Source organism: Zalophus californianus, chromosome 9, assembly GCF_009762305.2.
Source record: "Zalophus californianus isolate mZalCal1 chromosome 9, mZalCal1.pri.v2, whole genome shotgun sequence".
Taxonomy (NCBI): Eukaryota; Metazoa; Chordata; class Mammalia; order Carnivora; family Otariidae; genus Zalophus; species Zalophus californianus.
Window position 1 is genome coordinate 38,478,989 of NC_045603.1, and position 16,487 is coordinate 38,495,475.

Here is a 16,487-nt window from a genome sequence, read left to right on the forward strand (position 1 = left end):
AATGTTTTTTAATATAACATTCATGTTTACCCTCCTCTTTATCTCACCACCTTCAAGAGTTAACACATTTCCCATAGGCTTAAAAAAAAAAAAAAAAACCTAAGTAAGAACATATAGTGTTTTGTGTTTTTTTTCTTTTCATTCCATTTGTTTAAAAATACCTATTCACCAGCAGAACAGACATAATGTTCTACTTGTTTATTTCCATCCTTGAATTCTATCAGACAATTCAAAATTACTTTGTTGATATATTTAATGCTTTCATTTTAATGCCACCTTATTTAGTTGTTTGGCTGGTCTTCTTGAGAATTCTTTTCTAGACTATATGAAATATATGCATTCCTGTGTGCTTTTGGCATCCAACATTGCAATGCTTCTGGTTAGTGTTTTAATTAGGAACAACTTCAAGCAAGAGAGGACTTCACTACACAGCTGATTGTTCATTGTGTCCAAAGTGAATGTTTAAAAATGCAAATTTTTAACAAAATACTAGAATAGATTTAATAAAGAACAATTGACTCATTTAATTTTCTGTGTAACTTTGATTTGCCAAATTTATGTAGTTCTCTTTTATTAAGAATTAGTATTCTCAATTACTGTCAATTTAGCAAATAGGAGAAATAAATGCCTTTTTATATACTTCATTGGCAGAGATGTTTTCAGTATTTTAACATAAAAAGTAACACATGGGAGCCTTATTTAAGCTACTAACTATGTAAGAAATGCAAATTGAGAAGGGGTCATTAATGGGACAGAAAAATTTGTTTACTTGTCCATATTGGTCCAACCAGTGAACTATTTGGGGAAATTTCTCAGGCTAGAGTCACAAGAACAGGCTCCACAGTCAAATTGCCTGGATTCAAATTCCAGCTCTGCCATTCACGGACCACGTGACCTCAGGCAAGCTACTCCATTTCTTTGCGAAATGGGGATAAAACTAGTACCTAATCACGCGGTTATTGTGCAGATTGAATGAGAAAATCCAGATAGAGCAGTTCGCATGGTGCCTATCATTTGGCAACAACTCAATAAATATTAGCTGCTGCTAGTTAGTACAGTGGATAACGACATTGATACTGAAATTGCTGATGCTTTATTCTGTTATATGTTGATTTTTTCCATTGGAATATTTCTCTTAGTGGTATTTCCATCTAGTAAGAAACTAACAATATCAGTTAAAAGTCTAATTTTCTGATCCAAGTTTTTTTTTTTTTTTTGGTTTTCTCACTTAGACAAATAAAGTCGATAATGATCCTAATAGAAAATCAAGACTTGAGTATCTTGCTAAATGTTTAAGAGATGGTACTGAAGATTCATTTTACTCAGCAAATCTGAGTTTACTCTTGGTTTATTAAATTCAGTAACAAGAATCAAAACTGAACATGATAAATAAGAACTTTAATAAGTCTTTAAAATGCTTAAGAATGATACCTGCACTATACCTAACATCTCCTTTTAAAACTGCTGGAATATCGTCTTTGTAAATTCATGGCCATTTAGAAAATTACATCAGCTATAAAATGTCCATAATCAGCAACATTCTTTCCAGGAAATCCACTTTATACATTTTTTCCTTCAAAGTGTGCATTCTTTTTCTGCTCCACCACACCTTAATGACTAGCAGACATTTTCATAAATGTGTTCATAAATTTTAATAAAATGGATTTAAAGTACATCTATAGTATTGGAAGGGAAAATTCTGTAAATCATTTTTTCTCAAACTCATCCTTGGGAGTTTTTTCAAGGGCCTGAGAGTGCTCTGTGGATATTTTCCTTAATGTCCTGTGTTCAGTTTGATGTTCAAACAGCACAATTAAAAAGAGATTGTGGAAGGTTAGAATAATCTTATAGCTGGATATTGTCACTCACTTTTAGGGCCTGTGTTGGTGCCTGTATTTATGAGTCCACCATCAACAAAGGGCACTGCTTTAATTGCCACTAGTTAATGAGAAAAGAACAGAGATCGACTTAATAACTAAATGATGAATCTGTGCCAAGTGAAGACCAAATGCTATCATGGCATGCTGTACAAAGATTTCTTTATAGCCCGAATTATAAACATGGTGACAAAATGAAGTGATCCTAAAACATGTTATACTACAGACAGAGCAAGATCGGCAGAGCCTGTCCTATTAAATAGTCAGTATTCACATAACAAGGAACAATTTCTTTTCAGCAAAACTTCATCCATCACATAAAATTAATATCACTAATATATATTTTATTGGTTTGGTAGTTTTGTACATGAGTGTTAGTTTTGTTGTCATTTAAGAACCGTAAGCATTGGGAATTTATTTATTTATTTATTTTAGCAGTGGGAACTTAAACCTGGCTTCAGATTGATACATATTTAAATAATGAGATAAAAATAGTAAACACTAAAAAATACTGAATTTGAATTTTTTATTTATGTTTGAGGATATTTAAAAATACTGGTAGTTAATTTGTCTTAAAGAAAATGAAAACCTGGGGCGCCTGGGTGGCTCAGTCGGTTAAGTGTCTGCCTTCGGCTCAGGTCATGATCACAGGGTCCTGGGATTGAGCCCCGCATAGGGGCTGCCTGCTCCACAGATAGCCTGCTTCTCCCTCTCCACTCCCCCTGCCGTGTTCCCTCTCTCGTGTGTGTCTCTCTCTGTCAAATAAATAAATAAAATCTTTAAAAAAAAAAAAGAAAATGAAAACAAGTTTTATTGATTCTTATATTTTCTTCCTGATGTTTGAGTTGAATCTAATATACACATAAGAGTATTCATAGCACCTATATTAAGTTGAGTGTTAAATGTGCATTTGTATATTGTTAGCCATGGTGGAAACGAGTAAGTAAAGCAAATAGGAACATGTCTGCTTTCTTCTTTCTTTGTAAATGTAATTAACACAGAAATGTATCAAGTAGAATCTATCTTTAGCAATTTACAATTACTTAAACAAATTTGACTTTTGATAGCATTGCCCCCATCGTTTAAAAATAAGTGATCATAACCATACAGTTACATATTTTTCTTATTTAGAATTAAACCTTGGGGCACATACATGGCTCAGTTGGTCAAGCATCTGTCTTCAGCTCAGGTCATGATCTCGGGGTCCTGAGATCAAGCCCCACATTGGGCTCCCTGCTCAGTGGGGAGTCTGCTTCTCCCTCTCCCTCTGTCCCCGCCCCCGCTCGTGTGCTCATGCTCTCTGTCAGATAAATAAATAAAATCTTCTAAAAAAAAAGAATTAAACCTTGTTTGTACTTTCAAAAATCTATAAAATTTTGAACGTGATCCAAAAGGATACAGTTTTGCAAAACTGATGGCCTGTTTTCTTAGCCAAAAATAATATTGGCCACATCTAATATAGTATATGTAATGTTCAAGAATTAAAAGTTTTAACCACTGCAGGCTTATAAGAAATTTAATATGGAGACTGTGCTCATTTTAATGCTGAAGTCTCACCTTTTATCTTTAGTAAGAATGACTTACAGATAATTAACACACACGATACAAGGGAAGCACAAATAATTTAAATGATTCAGTAATCTCTTTGTACCAAATGGCATACACCTATAAAAGCAGAATTGTTATCCTGACCTATTAAAAATAAAATACATTGTTTAATTAAGGAAAGCATTTGAGTATTATTATCCAAAGATAACAAAACACCACCGTGTTTTTAGAAATATTTGTGTGAGTATATATACATTGATGGATTAAGTATGTTCCTCTTCTCAAAAAGAGATGAATAGAAAAAATTTTTCATTAATATTATTTCTGGTATTCATTCAAAAGTAATTTGAAATAGCTATGCATTCACAAAATTTCCCAAAGATTGAATTATCATTATTCTTTAATTCCAGTAAATGACAGAATATTCTTCCTTTCTTTTGGCTGTGACAAATTTATAATAAAATTGACATTTTATCATGGGTTTCTTTTTTTTGCCTTTCTTTTTTCTTTGCTAGTAACTATAATCACAGTTAATAAAACAAATTAATAGAATTATTGTAACAGCATATTTAAGGACTTTTTTATAGTCTCATTTCTCTTATTCCTACAACCCTTTCTCATCTTTATTATCCCTATAAAAACAAACTGTAAGGACATTTATGATGCACTTAGAACACTTTGTACCTTTATACATGGTTTTTATCAATTATGTCCAACTTAATCTTGCCTTAAGATCATCCATTATGCATTCTTTCATTCATTGCAGAGCACAGTTCCAGGTAAGGGAGATCCACAGTGAATATGACACCTTCCCTCCCATTCTCGCTGTGATGCTATCTCAGTAAAAACAATAATAACCACAACTTATCGAGCACTGATAGGTGAAGTTCACTGTGAGATGTTTTTGTTTTTAATTCCAGTATACAGTGAGGTGTCTTTAATAGAATTATCCATTTAATTCTCACAAATTGACCTGGCAGGTAATAGATAGTATGGTAGAGTTCCACTCAACTTCTAGGTCTGCCATTTACTAGAGATGTGCCTTGGGTATGGAACTTACCCTCAACTTAACTAGGCCTAAATTTCTTTTCTTTTCTTTTCTTTTTGTAAAATTGGGATAATCATAGTATCTTCCCTTTAGCTATGAATCAGGAATAGTACATAATAGCACCTAGCACAAGGAATTCTTGTGACTGTTGCATTAGTTCATGTATATTAGGTGCATAGAATGGTGCCTGGCTCAATAAATATGAGCCATTATTATAGTTGCTGTTCTGTCAACAAGGAGTCTGATGGATTTAAGTTACCTGAACATAAGTGGCACAACAATCAAAAGACTAAGGCAGGATCTCAAAACCCTGGCCTGACCCCATGGATATCCAAGTGAAGTTATAACTGTACCAACTACCAATCTGCAACAGATTTTGTGCTCTCAGGAAAAATGAAATATATAAAAAAAAGAAACAATTACCCTCAAATGAAGCTGAAGAAACAAGAAATTCTTTCAAACAGTTTAGTTTTCTCAAGTACAATAGTGAGGAAGGTACCAAAGATTCTCAAATAACTTATTGAAAGGAAGAGAAGGAATGAAAATGACAGAACATTTAGAGTTACAACGAAAGTGAATAACATAGTGGCAAGAAATTCCTGTCATTCGCTGTTTACTGCTTTGAACACAGGTAATATTAGATACCTATCACAACATGCAAAATTAGAAAAGCAAAATCATGAAATCATGGACTGATCAACAGACACAAGTAATTCAATCTACACAAAAACAAGCATGGTCAAAGCCTAACTCTGGCTTTTTGTCAGTAAAGCTGTCTTGAGCCAGTATTTTAGCATTTAAAGAAAATGAATCAGTCACATATTAAATCAATTTATGAAATTTATCACTTCTTACCAGTTCGTAGAATCACAGTAAATGTGAATGTTAAGCTTAGTTTTAGAAGGTGAAAAGTGATTTCATTTTTCACTTTCACTAGAGACATGTTATTCTACATTATTCCTATAGAAAAAGAATTTATGGAACTCTGAATGTTGACTGCTTATGTATTACATCACAATGCCTCTATATATGTTTTTATTTGAGTATAGTCGCTGCACAATGTTACATTAGTTTCAGGTGTACAACTCAACAAATGGACAAGTTTGTACATTATGCTATGTTCACAAGTACAGCTACCATCTGTCCCATTACATCATTATTACAGTATCATTGACTGTATTCCTTACACACTGCTTTTTATTCTCGTGACTTACTCCCATGCCATAACTGGAGACCAGTATCTCCCTTTCCCCTCACCCATTCTGCCCAACCTCCCACTCCCCTCCCCTCTCGCAACCATCAGTTTATTCTCTATATGTATAGCCCTGAATCTGCTTTTTGTTCATTTACTCATTTTTTAAATTCCATTTATGAGTGGAATCATAGAATATTTGTCTTCTCAGTCTAACTTATTTCACTTGGCATCATACCCTTTAGATCCAACCATGTTGTCTCAGAGGGCACAATGTCATCCTTTTTTATGGCTGTGTAATATTCCATTATGTATATATACCACATTTTCCTTATCCATTTATCTATTGATGGACACTTAGGTTGCTTCCATATCTTAGGTATTGTAAATAATGCTGTAATAAACATAGGGATGCATGTATCTTTTTGAATTAATGTTTTCGTTTTCTCTAAACATCCAATAGCAGAATTATTGGATCATATGGCATTTCTGTCTTGAATTTTTTGAGGAACTTCCATACTGTTTTCCACAGTGGATGTACCAACTTACATACCCATCAATAGTGCAAGAGGGCTCCTTTTTCTCCACATCCTCGCCAACACTTACTTCTCGTCTTCTTGATTTTAGCCATTCTAATAGGCATTAGAATATAACTCATTGTGGCTTTGATTTGCCTTTCCTTAATGATGAGTGATGTTGAGCATCTTCTCATGTATATGTTAATCATCTATATGTCTTCTTTGGAAAAATGTCTATTCAGGACCTCTGCCCATTTTTAAATCAGATTGGTTTTTGGTTTTTGGTTTTTTTTTTTTTTTTGGTGTTAGTGGTATGAGTTCTTTATATATCTTGGATATTAACCCCTTATTGTATATATTATTTGTAAATATCTTCTCCTATTCAGTAGGTTGTCTTTTTGTTCTGTTGATAGTTTCCTTTGCTGTGCAAAAGCTTTCTATCTTGATAGATTCCCAATAGTTTATTTTTGCTTTTGTTTCCCTTGCCTTAGGAGACATATCTAGAAAAATGTTGCTGTGGCTGATGTTAGAGAAACTATTGCCAGTGTTCTCTTCTAGGATTTTTATGGTTTCAGGTCTCATGTTTAGGTCTTTAATCCATTTGGAGCTTATTTTTTGTGCATGATGTTAGAGAGTAGTCCAGTTTCATCTTTTTGCATGTGGCTGTCCCATTTTCCCAGCACCATTTATGGAAAAGACTGTCTTTTGCCCTATTGTATATCCTTGCCTCCTTTGTCATAGATTAATTGACCATATATATGTGGATTTATTTCTGGGCTCTGTTTTTGTGCCGGTGCCATTCTGTTTTGATCACTACAGCTTTGTAGTATAACTTGAAATCTGGAATTGAGATACCTCCAGTTTTGTTCTTCTTTCTTAGAATTGCTTTGACTATTCAGAGTCTTCTGTGGTTCCATACAAATTTTAGTTATTATTTGTTCTAGTTTTGTGAAAAATGCGTTGGTATTTTGATAAGGATTACATTGAATCTGCAGATTGCCTTAGGTAGTATAGACGTTTTAACAATATTTGTTCTTTTCATCCCTGAGCATGGAATGTCTTTCCATTTGTTTGTGTCATCTTCAATTTCCTTCATCAGTGTTTTATAGTTTTCAGAGTATAGGTCTTTCACCTCTTTGGTTAAGTTTATTCCCAGGCACTTAATTTTTTTGGTACAATGTCTCTATATTAAGGTAAAGCCTTCATTCTCAACAAAAGATTATTCTTTCCCAAGAGGTTAAAGATCATAAACTATGTATTTCTAGAGCACTTACTTAAAAACTACTTACTATTACATATCTATTAAATAAGTCCTGAAGATCTAACATACAATATGGTGAACATAGACAATGATATTATATAATCATCAAACTTGCTAAGAGACTCTAGACCTTATTTCCACAACAAAAAAGAAATGATAATTGTGTGATGTAATACAGATGTTAACTCTCACTACAATGACAGTCATATTACAATATATAAATGTATCAGATCAATACATTGCACACCTTACCTACATAATGTTTTATGTCAAATGTATTTCAAGAAAAATTATCTATTTTTTTCTTTATTGGGTTTTTTTTTTTTTTTAGAGAGAGAGAGAAAACGCAGGTGATGGGGGCAGGGTAGAGGAAGAGGGAGAGAGACTCTTAAGTAGGCTCCATGCCCAGAGCAGAGACCTATGGGAGGCTTGATCTCATGACTCTGAGATCCTGAGCTGAGCCAAAATCAATAGTTGGACGCTTAACCAACTGAGCCACCCAGGCACCCCAAAAATTATTTATTTGTTTGTTTGTTTATGAGGAGTCCCATGGAAGAAGAATAAAACATAGATGATTTTGTTCCCTGCCTTGATAAACACAAGAGTAGGAATGGATGTCTTGGCAAGTCTTCACTTGATAAAATGGGTAGAAGAGACAACTGGATCATGAGTGATGCAAGAAGTAAAAAGTCAAACACATGAGGATATTATTCGGGCCATTTTTGCTTGCATATATTCACATACCATTGCAGCTGGGTAATGCTGGGCTTTAACTTATGCATATCTGTGGGATAGAGGAATCTCTCAAAGAATGAAGAGAGACTTTATTCAAAAGCATACAGTGGAAAATTAATCCTCACAATGGGCTTCCTTTATAGAAAACCACTGGGTTAGCAGTATGTATTCCATCACATGTGATTTTCTAGGGTTTGATTCAACTGGGCCAAGTAGAAATGACAATTAGAGCACTGTGCAACAATCATTGCTTGCTGTGGCACTGAGTACTTGCTGTGGCACTGAGCACTTGCTGTGGCACTGAGCACTTGCTGTGGTACGCATCACTTGCTGTGGCACTGAGCACTTGCTGTGGCACGCATCACTTGCTGTGACACTGAGCACTTGCTGTGGCACACATCACTTGCTGTGGCACGCATCGCTTGCTGTGGCACTGAGCACTTGCTGTGGCACGCGTCACTTGCTGTGACACTGAGCATTTGCTGTGGCACACATCACTTGCTGTGGCACTGATCACTTGCTGTGGCACTGAGCACTAGCTGTGGCACGCATCACTTGCTGTGGCACGCATCGCTTGCTGTGGCACTGAGCACTTGCTGTGGCACGCGTCACTTGCTGTGGCACTAATTGAAGCAAAATCCCCACCCCACCTCATGGAAAGATGTTTAAGAAAAAGGATGTGGCTATTAATCTTTAAACCATGTCCATGAACAGTGTTTAAACGTGGGCAAATGGAACAACACAATAATATAGCAACTTCGAGCTGATATGCCCATGCCATTTGGATAAGAAAAAAGAGGACAAAAGCACATTTGAAAAAAATTTTACTCAGCCCAAGATTCTACTTTGGGGGTAAATGAAGGAGATAACATTTTCAATTAATATAATAGTAAATTTTAAGACAGGAACAAATGAAAATATCGCCATACATATAAAAATTAATTCTGGGTAAAGGGTGTATATAAGGGATATGATCAATAAACAAAGAAAACCTTTCTATTCTACTGGGAAAATAATAGGCTTATTTTGGACATATAGGATCTGAAGCAGTCAATCATTAAGATAAAATTAGTTGGAAAAATCATTGGTTAGTGTCTATTAAAACCAACATAGGGCGCCTGGGTGACTCAGTTTGTTAAGCATCTGCCTTCGGCTCAGGTCATGATCCCAGGGTCCCGGGATTCAGTCCCGAATAGGGCTCCCTGCTTGGTGAGTCTGCTTCTTCCTCTCCCTCTGACCCTTCCCTCTGCTCTTTCACTCTCTGTCTCTCTGCCTCTCTCAAATGAATAAATTAAAAAACTTTTAAAACAACAACAAAGAATACATTTTTCATGAACCTCCCTGCAGGACTAACTTAGAGCTAATTTAGAATATCTTCCATGTTTTGCTATACAGTATAATCATAATGAAAATCTGCATTGGACTCTCTGCTCAGTGGGGGAGGGTGTGCTTCTCCCTCACCCTGCTCTTAAGCTCTTGTTCATTCGCTCACTCTCTCTCTCTCATTCTCAAATAAATAAAATCTTTTTTAAAAAGAATTTATAAATATATTGGTTCACTCAATATATATTTGTTTTATTGTGTGCCAACAATGTGCAGGAGAATGTATTGGACATTAGAGATACAACAGTCCTTATCTTCCTTAGCATTTATAATGCAGTGAGTATGATAGACTAGAATGAAGTAGTCACACAAACAACTGCAAAGCTATAACTATGTCAAGAGAAGTCAAGATTGCAATGCTACAAAAATTGAAATTAATCTAATGGATGAAATGATGTGGTCAAGGAGGTCAGGGAAGGCTTTTCCTTCTCTGAAGATGGGAACTTTGACAGAGTTCCAAAGGATGAAAAAAGAAAAACTCGCCTGGCAAAAATAAGAGCCTATAAGAGCATTCTGTGGTGGGAGGTTGTGTGGTATGTAGGAAGGACTGAAAGACCAGTTTGCCTGCAGTGGAGTGAGCCCAGAGGGGCTATGACGTGATGAGGGGGCAGCAGAAGCTGGACCATGCTGGGCTCCATGTGCCATGTTAAGGTGTTTGGTCTTTTCCTTCAGAGAAATGGAAAATACTAAAGGGTTCTAAGCAGAAGGAACCACAATCCAATTTGTAGTAACTCCTAAGTTTAACATCAATTACATTTAGATTGCCAATATATTATTCACTGAATTATCTGTGGAATAATATATGTGTACAGGCCATCTGTACCTTTTACTTCATACTATGTCCTTAAATATAAAGAGATATTTTGAAAATTAATTTTGATCCCATTGCCATTTTGAGAATGAGTAATTAATTAATTAAATTGAATTTATTGAAAAAATTAAAATAGCTTTGCTTTTTAAATATTGAAACAATCTTGGCCAATGAAGGATTTTAAGAAGTGAAGATTAGTATTTTGAATGTAGATTAATAGAGGGTGAGACCAAGGAACAGAATGATGAGAATGTGTAGAGGAGAAAGTGAAAAATAAAAGATTAAGCTTGGGTTTCAGAAATATAAAAAGCATAAGTGTAGGTCTGGGCATTAAAAGGCGATGTTTAGTCTGAATGCAAAGGAGATACTTGGAAAGTAAAATAAAGAAGACAAGTGACATGCTTTTGAGTTTTTCCTTTTTATTCATTTTGTCAGCCCTGCATCTCTTCCTTTTGGATAAAGATTCCTACATACACTGTTAGTCCATGTGGTTTGAATGGAATCTATTCCACCCATCGGCTCCAGAGTTAGCCAATCAGAGTATCCATTACCTGGGCCACATGACTGAGTTAAGGATGGACCTGTGATCCAAGAAGATAAATAGGAGTCATTTCTGTAATAATTTCTGAACCTAACGGAAAAGATGTGCTCTCTTTTTGAGGGGGATGGCTATGTAACAATGGATTAAGATTCAAGTATTCTCCTTTGCCACCAATAAGGAAGAATTTTCCCGAAAAAGAAGACAACAGAGAGGAAAGCAGAGTCAGGAACTAAAGAAAAAGACAATGACAGTGGTTAACCCCTTGGAACCAGATATACTTTGAAATTTCCAGTTATGTGGCCTGATCAATTTTCCTGTGGGTTTAAGCTGGTTTGAGTTGGGTTTTTGTCATTTGAAGCCATGAATCTTTCCTTTGCACCAAACTTTCAAAAAACTCGTATCTAGATCAATCTAATCATCAATCATCTTTATACACCTGGGATCTTAAAAATAATTGTAGAGTCCTTACAAGAATAGTTTAGAGTTGCAAAGTACTGCTGGAGATTACATGTGCTCGCTTCGGCAGCAGATAAACTGCTGGAGATTACATGAACTAATATGTTGGTGCCATGGAACAGTCATGGTTCACAGCAGAGTTGGGGCCTCAACATTACTTGGCAATATTTTTTTTCTGTATCTCTGGTTACCGTGACTCCCATTTTACTCAGCAGTTTTATTTTAATTTCATTTTTTTAAATCTCTATCTTACCAATTCTACCTTTACTCTCAGCAGATGATATGTTGCTTTTTACTTCACTGAGAAAATTGAAACCATCCGGTGATACTGTCTCCCTGCCTATCAATAGCTCAGAATCTGCACTCATCCTTTCTTCTTTTCCTCTTGGCACACAGAAAGAAATGTCTTTACTCCTGCTCAAGATAATTCTATTTGTGCTTTGGTTTCCATTTTCTTCACCTCCTTTGGGACCTCACTCTGTTGATCTTCCCGTCTCCTGGGTTATCATTCTCTGTCTATTGGTTCTTTATGTATAGTTTCACCAATTAAAAATAATCCTTAATTTTATATCCTTCTCTTCCTATGGCCCTTCCTTCTTTCCTTCCATCCTTCCTTCCTTCCACTTCTTAAAAGAGTTAGTTACATATCTCCATTTCCTCACCTCTCCTCTGTACTTTGACTTACAACAGTCTGACTTCTGTTTCTACCTTGGTTCAATCCGCTCAGATGGAAGTCACCAGTGATTTCCATATTGCCAAATCTTTGCTCTTCCTGTCTTCCTTGAGCTCTCTGCAGTATTTGACATTGTTGATGGCTCTTGCTTTCAAATGGTCTTCTTCCTTATCTTGTGTGCCCTGAGGCTTCTTTCTAGTGATGCTCCTGTTAGCTCTTAGGTTTTTTCTTCTATAGCTCACTACTTCATGGCAAATTTATTAAATACTTATTTTGGGCCAGGCCTATTAGCATATGTAATTGTAGGCACTATTTATGTTTTACATAATTATTAGATAAATAATTACATAATTATTATATTTCCAATTTTACAAATTGGAAAGTTGAGGCTAAGAAGCACCCCTATTTATAAATTCTTGATATAAAAAATAAACTCTTTTCAGTTGATTTCTTAGCTTCCCAAGAAAGAAAGACTATACGATAAACTAAAAGAATTTTTACTGAGTTCAAGATTTTATTTTGGGTATAAGAAGAATAATAAATAAGTATTTACTAACATTTATTTTCTAAACATTGGTTGTTTGCATATGTTCAACTAGATTTTTTTCTAAGCCCTTTGAGAGACAAAATGATGTGACATACTTGTCTTCTGTCCAATATCACCAGGGAGTTGTTCACAATAGAAAAATAAAAATTCATGCATAATGAAAATTCTAGACTTTGGTCACTACTTAGCATTGTCTGATTTATATGCAGTATTGTTGTCTATTTGATAGCAGATGTTATATGTATCTTGGCATCTACATTATTGTTTACATATTACTGATTCTCCATGAAAAACGTCTCTTCACCTTGTACCCTAGAGGACTCATTATCTCTCCAGGGGCAGATGGAGATTTATATATAAAAATTGATAATGACCCTCTTTGCAAAATTAAAGATGTTGGCCAACTCCTCCTTTGGCAGCTGTCCAACTTGCATAATTGCATTTGCCTTTCTAAATTTCCCCTGAAGCTTCAGTTGAATAAGGTGTTCTTTTAAATTTGCATTTTGAAAAGGCTTAATCATGCAGCATTATCCAGCTGCCCCAGCTGCAGTTCAGACCTGGTTGGTATTGGTGAACTTTGTGTGTTAGCAAATACTTTGAGAATTTTCCAGTCAAATGAAAGCCATTAGTATTAGTGCACTTGTATGAACAAAATGTTTAGATTTTGTGCAATGTCAGTTAACTGCAGTTAACATTCCTAAGGTAATTTTCCTACTGTACTCAATCAGAGTTAATAGCACATTCAACAGACTTGCTTATTAAGGATTTGCTTAAAATGGTACTACACATAAGAGTCAGTAAAGAGAAGGATGGGTAAATTTGATCCCTCTTATATCCACCAAAGACCGATCTAATGTCACCTAATCTCTAACGTAAATAAACTAGAAGTCTAACCTGGAGAAGAGGTTCTCAGTCTCCAAGACCAGTTGTACCCACAGGCACCTTCTAAGAAAGCAATCACATGTAACTTCTAATTCAAGGTTGGTTGAGGTTGGTTGCATGTGATTAGACTACATATACCTCAACCAATTTCCTCCCCAGAAGCAACTGATAGGATGAACTAAGAGCCTGGAATAAAAATTTTACATGATGGACTCCATATTGAATGGCAACTAATAATCCAGTCAGGTGTTCTAGCTTAGGACATAGTTATTCATTCAACAAGTATGTATTGAAAACATACTCTGGGCCAGACAGTACACTAAGTACAGCAGACTTCAAAGAATGGACAGTGATTTTCTGTACTCATGAAAGTTACTAATGGAGAAGTCAAATAGTAGTCAGATAATCACATTAATGAGTATACATTTACATTCTAACACATGTGCTAAGAAGAATTGCCTGACCCAATATGAGAGGCTTAAGGAAGGCTTACCTGAAAAAAAATGAGGCTTGAGCTGAAAAATGGAGGAAAGCCAACAAGCTGAAAAATGAGAGAGGAGTATTATTAGTAGAGAGAACAATATTTTAAGACTCTTGTGAACCCACTAGAGAAAATTAAAAAGTAAATAATAAATCAGTGCCACTGGAATGCAGGGACTGAGGATAAGAGTAGGTTGAGGTTAGGCTAGAGACACAGATAGGCACCAACCACAGAAGCCCTTGAGGGCTATATGCATTATTTTGGTCTCTCCCTAAAACAACAATGTTAAGTCCCTCAAGGTATGGATTTCAGGCATGGAGAGCAGGTAACATATTCAAAATTGAATTTGAAAATATTGCTCCGGTTGCAATATAATAAACTGATGAAAGAGGTAGAGTGGATATGGGAAGACCAAACGGAATGACTTTGCAGGAGTTTAGCCTAGAGAAAATGATAGTGTGAGCTAGAGCAATAGCAGTAGAAAAGGAGAGAGGTGAATAGATTCACAGAATATTAAGATCTGTTATGGGATTTAGACATACTGAGACTGAGAACTCTTTGAGACACTCAAGTAGAGATACTGACTAGGCAATTCAGTGTATGGTCTGGTCTGGTCTGGACTGAAAGTATAAATTTGAGAATCATTAGCCAATAGATGAAAACGAACCATGCATACAGAAAATACTGTCCAAAGAGAAAATATGTGATAGACACGAAGATATATCACTCACATCTCCCAACAGATATTTTTCAGCTTTCAGCTCCTTCAGCATCTTCTTCAGCTACGAGAATCTCCTTGAAGGACCTCATGTCTTTTCTGGGCACCTCACTTCTGGTGAATGAGTAAGGCAGGTGTATGAAGGCTCAGCCATTTCAATTTAATGGTGGGTGAGTCCATGATTCAGAATGCCCCCACACTCATTCCTAGATTGGCCAAAGCTTGGTTGGGACTGTGTCAAGCTCAACTTCTTTTTCACATCTCTGCTTTCTTTCCACAGATGTTGGTTCGTAATGAACAGCTTGTACCCCAAACTCTATCACAACAACATCTGATCTAGAGAACCTAACCTACAACAGAATATAAAGTGGAAAAGGAAAAGTGCTCAGAACACACTAACCAGAGAAGGGTGTATCTTCAAAGTAATAAAGAAGGAAATGCTAGAAAAGTAAGAAGGAAAACCTGGATAGCATTGTGTCCTGGGAGCCAAAATTAACACAATACAAAAAAACTCAGAGTGGACAAGAGTGCTTAGAGATCAGAAAAAAATTACTGGAAAACACCCATTGGATTTAATTTATGGAGGTCATTTGTGGCCTTGGCCGCATTTGTTCTGGTGCAGAGCTAGAAACAACTGTTATAATGGAGAAAGTTGAGGAGGTGAAAAAATGGACTCACCAAATAATGAAAGCTCTTTAGAAAATTCAGATTTAAAGAAATGGGAAAGATTGAATGGAGTTGGAGGGGAAAGTGGGAGTCAAGAAAAGATGGTTGTTTTTAAGATAGGAGAGACATGAACAAGTTTAAATGTAATTGGAAATAATCCAACTGAGAAGGATATGTTGAATACATAGCAGAGTAGAGGTGATGAGGAGGAATGGATAATGTAGGTCCCTGATAAGGCATGAAGGGATGAAATCCAAAACACAAGTGGTGAGATTGGCCTTAAATGAACCAAAGAGGGCGCCTGGGTGGCTCAGTTGGTTAAGCGACTGCCTTCGGCTCAGGTCATGATCCTGGAGTCCGGGGATCGAGTCCCACATCGGGCTCCCTGCTCAGCAGGGAGTCTGCTTCTCCCTCTGACCCTCTTCCCTCTCGTGCTCTCCCTCTCTCATTCTCTCTCTCGAATAAATAAATAAAATCTTTAAAAAAATAAAAATAAAAAAATAAATGAACCAAAGACTACATCCTATGCTAAAATAGGAGGAAAAGAGAAGAACATGGGTACAGATGGAACTGTATGAATTTGGTAGCAGGAAGCTGAGGGAGTTCCCATCTGATCCCTTCTATTTTCTTCAGGAAGTAGGAGGTGAAGTCATCTGCTGAGACTGAGGAGGAGCTAAGAATATTTGAGGTTCAAATAGAGTGTAGAATGTTTAAAACAATTTTTGAAAATAGAGGGAGAGAATTTACCAGGGGAAACAAAGAATTGGCAGACTTAAAGGGCCCAATGTATTGGCACAAATCTGCCCTGATGGGTGACTTTTTGTGACAGTGCCAGGTTGTTCAGTCATAGGCATAGAGAGAACATAGATGCATTCATTCAGAGTTTGGCTTTTATCACATAAATGGGGGGAAATGCTTAAGAGACAAAGGGACAGGGAGTTAAGACTATTGGTGAGAGTGTCATTCAAATAATGGACTGTGGGATCTAAACTAAATAATGACAGTGAAAGATTGAAAACAAATGAGAAGGTGGGAGCAGAAGGGCAGGGAGAAAGTTAAGCAGTTAGCGCATTGGAGAAACACTTCTCCAGATCTGAGGATCTTGTTAGTATACAGAATATAATTCAAGTCTGGAAGGGGGATATGAGAT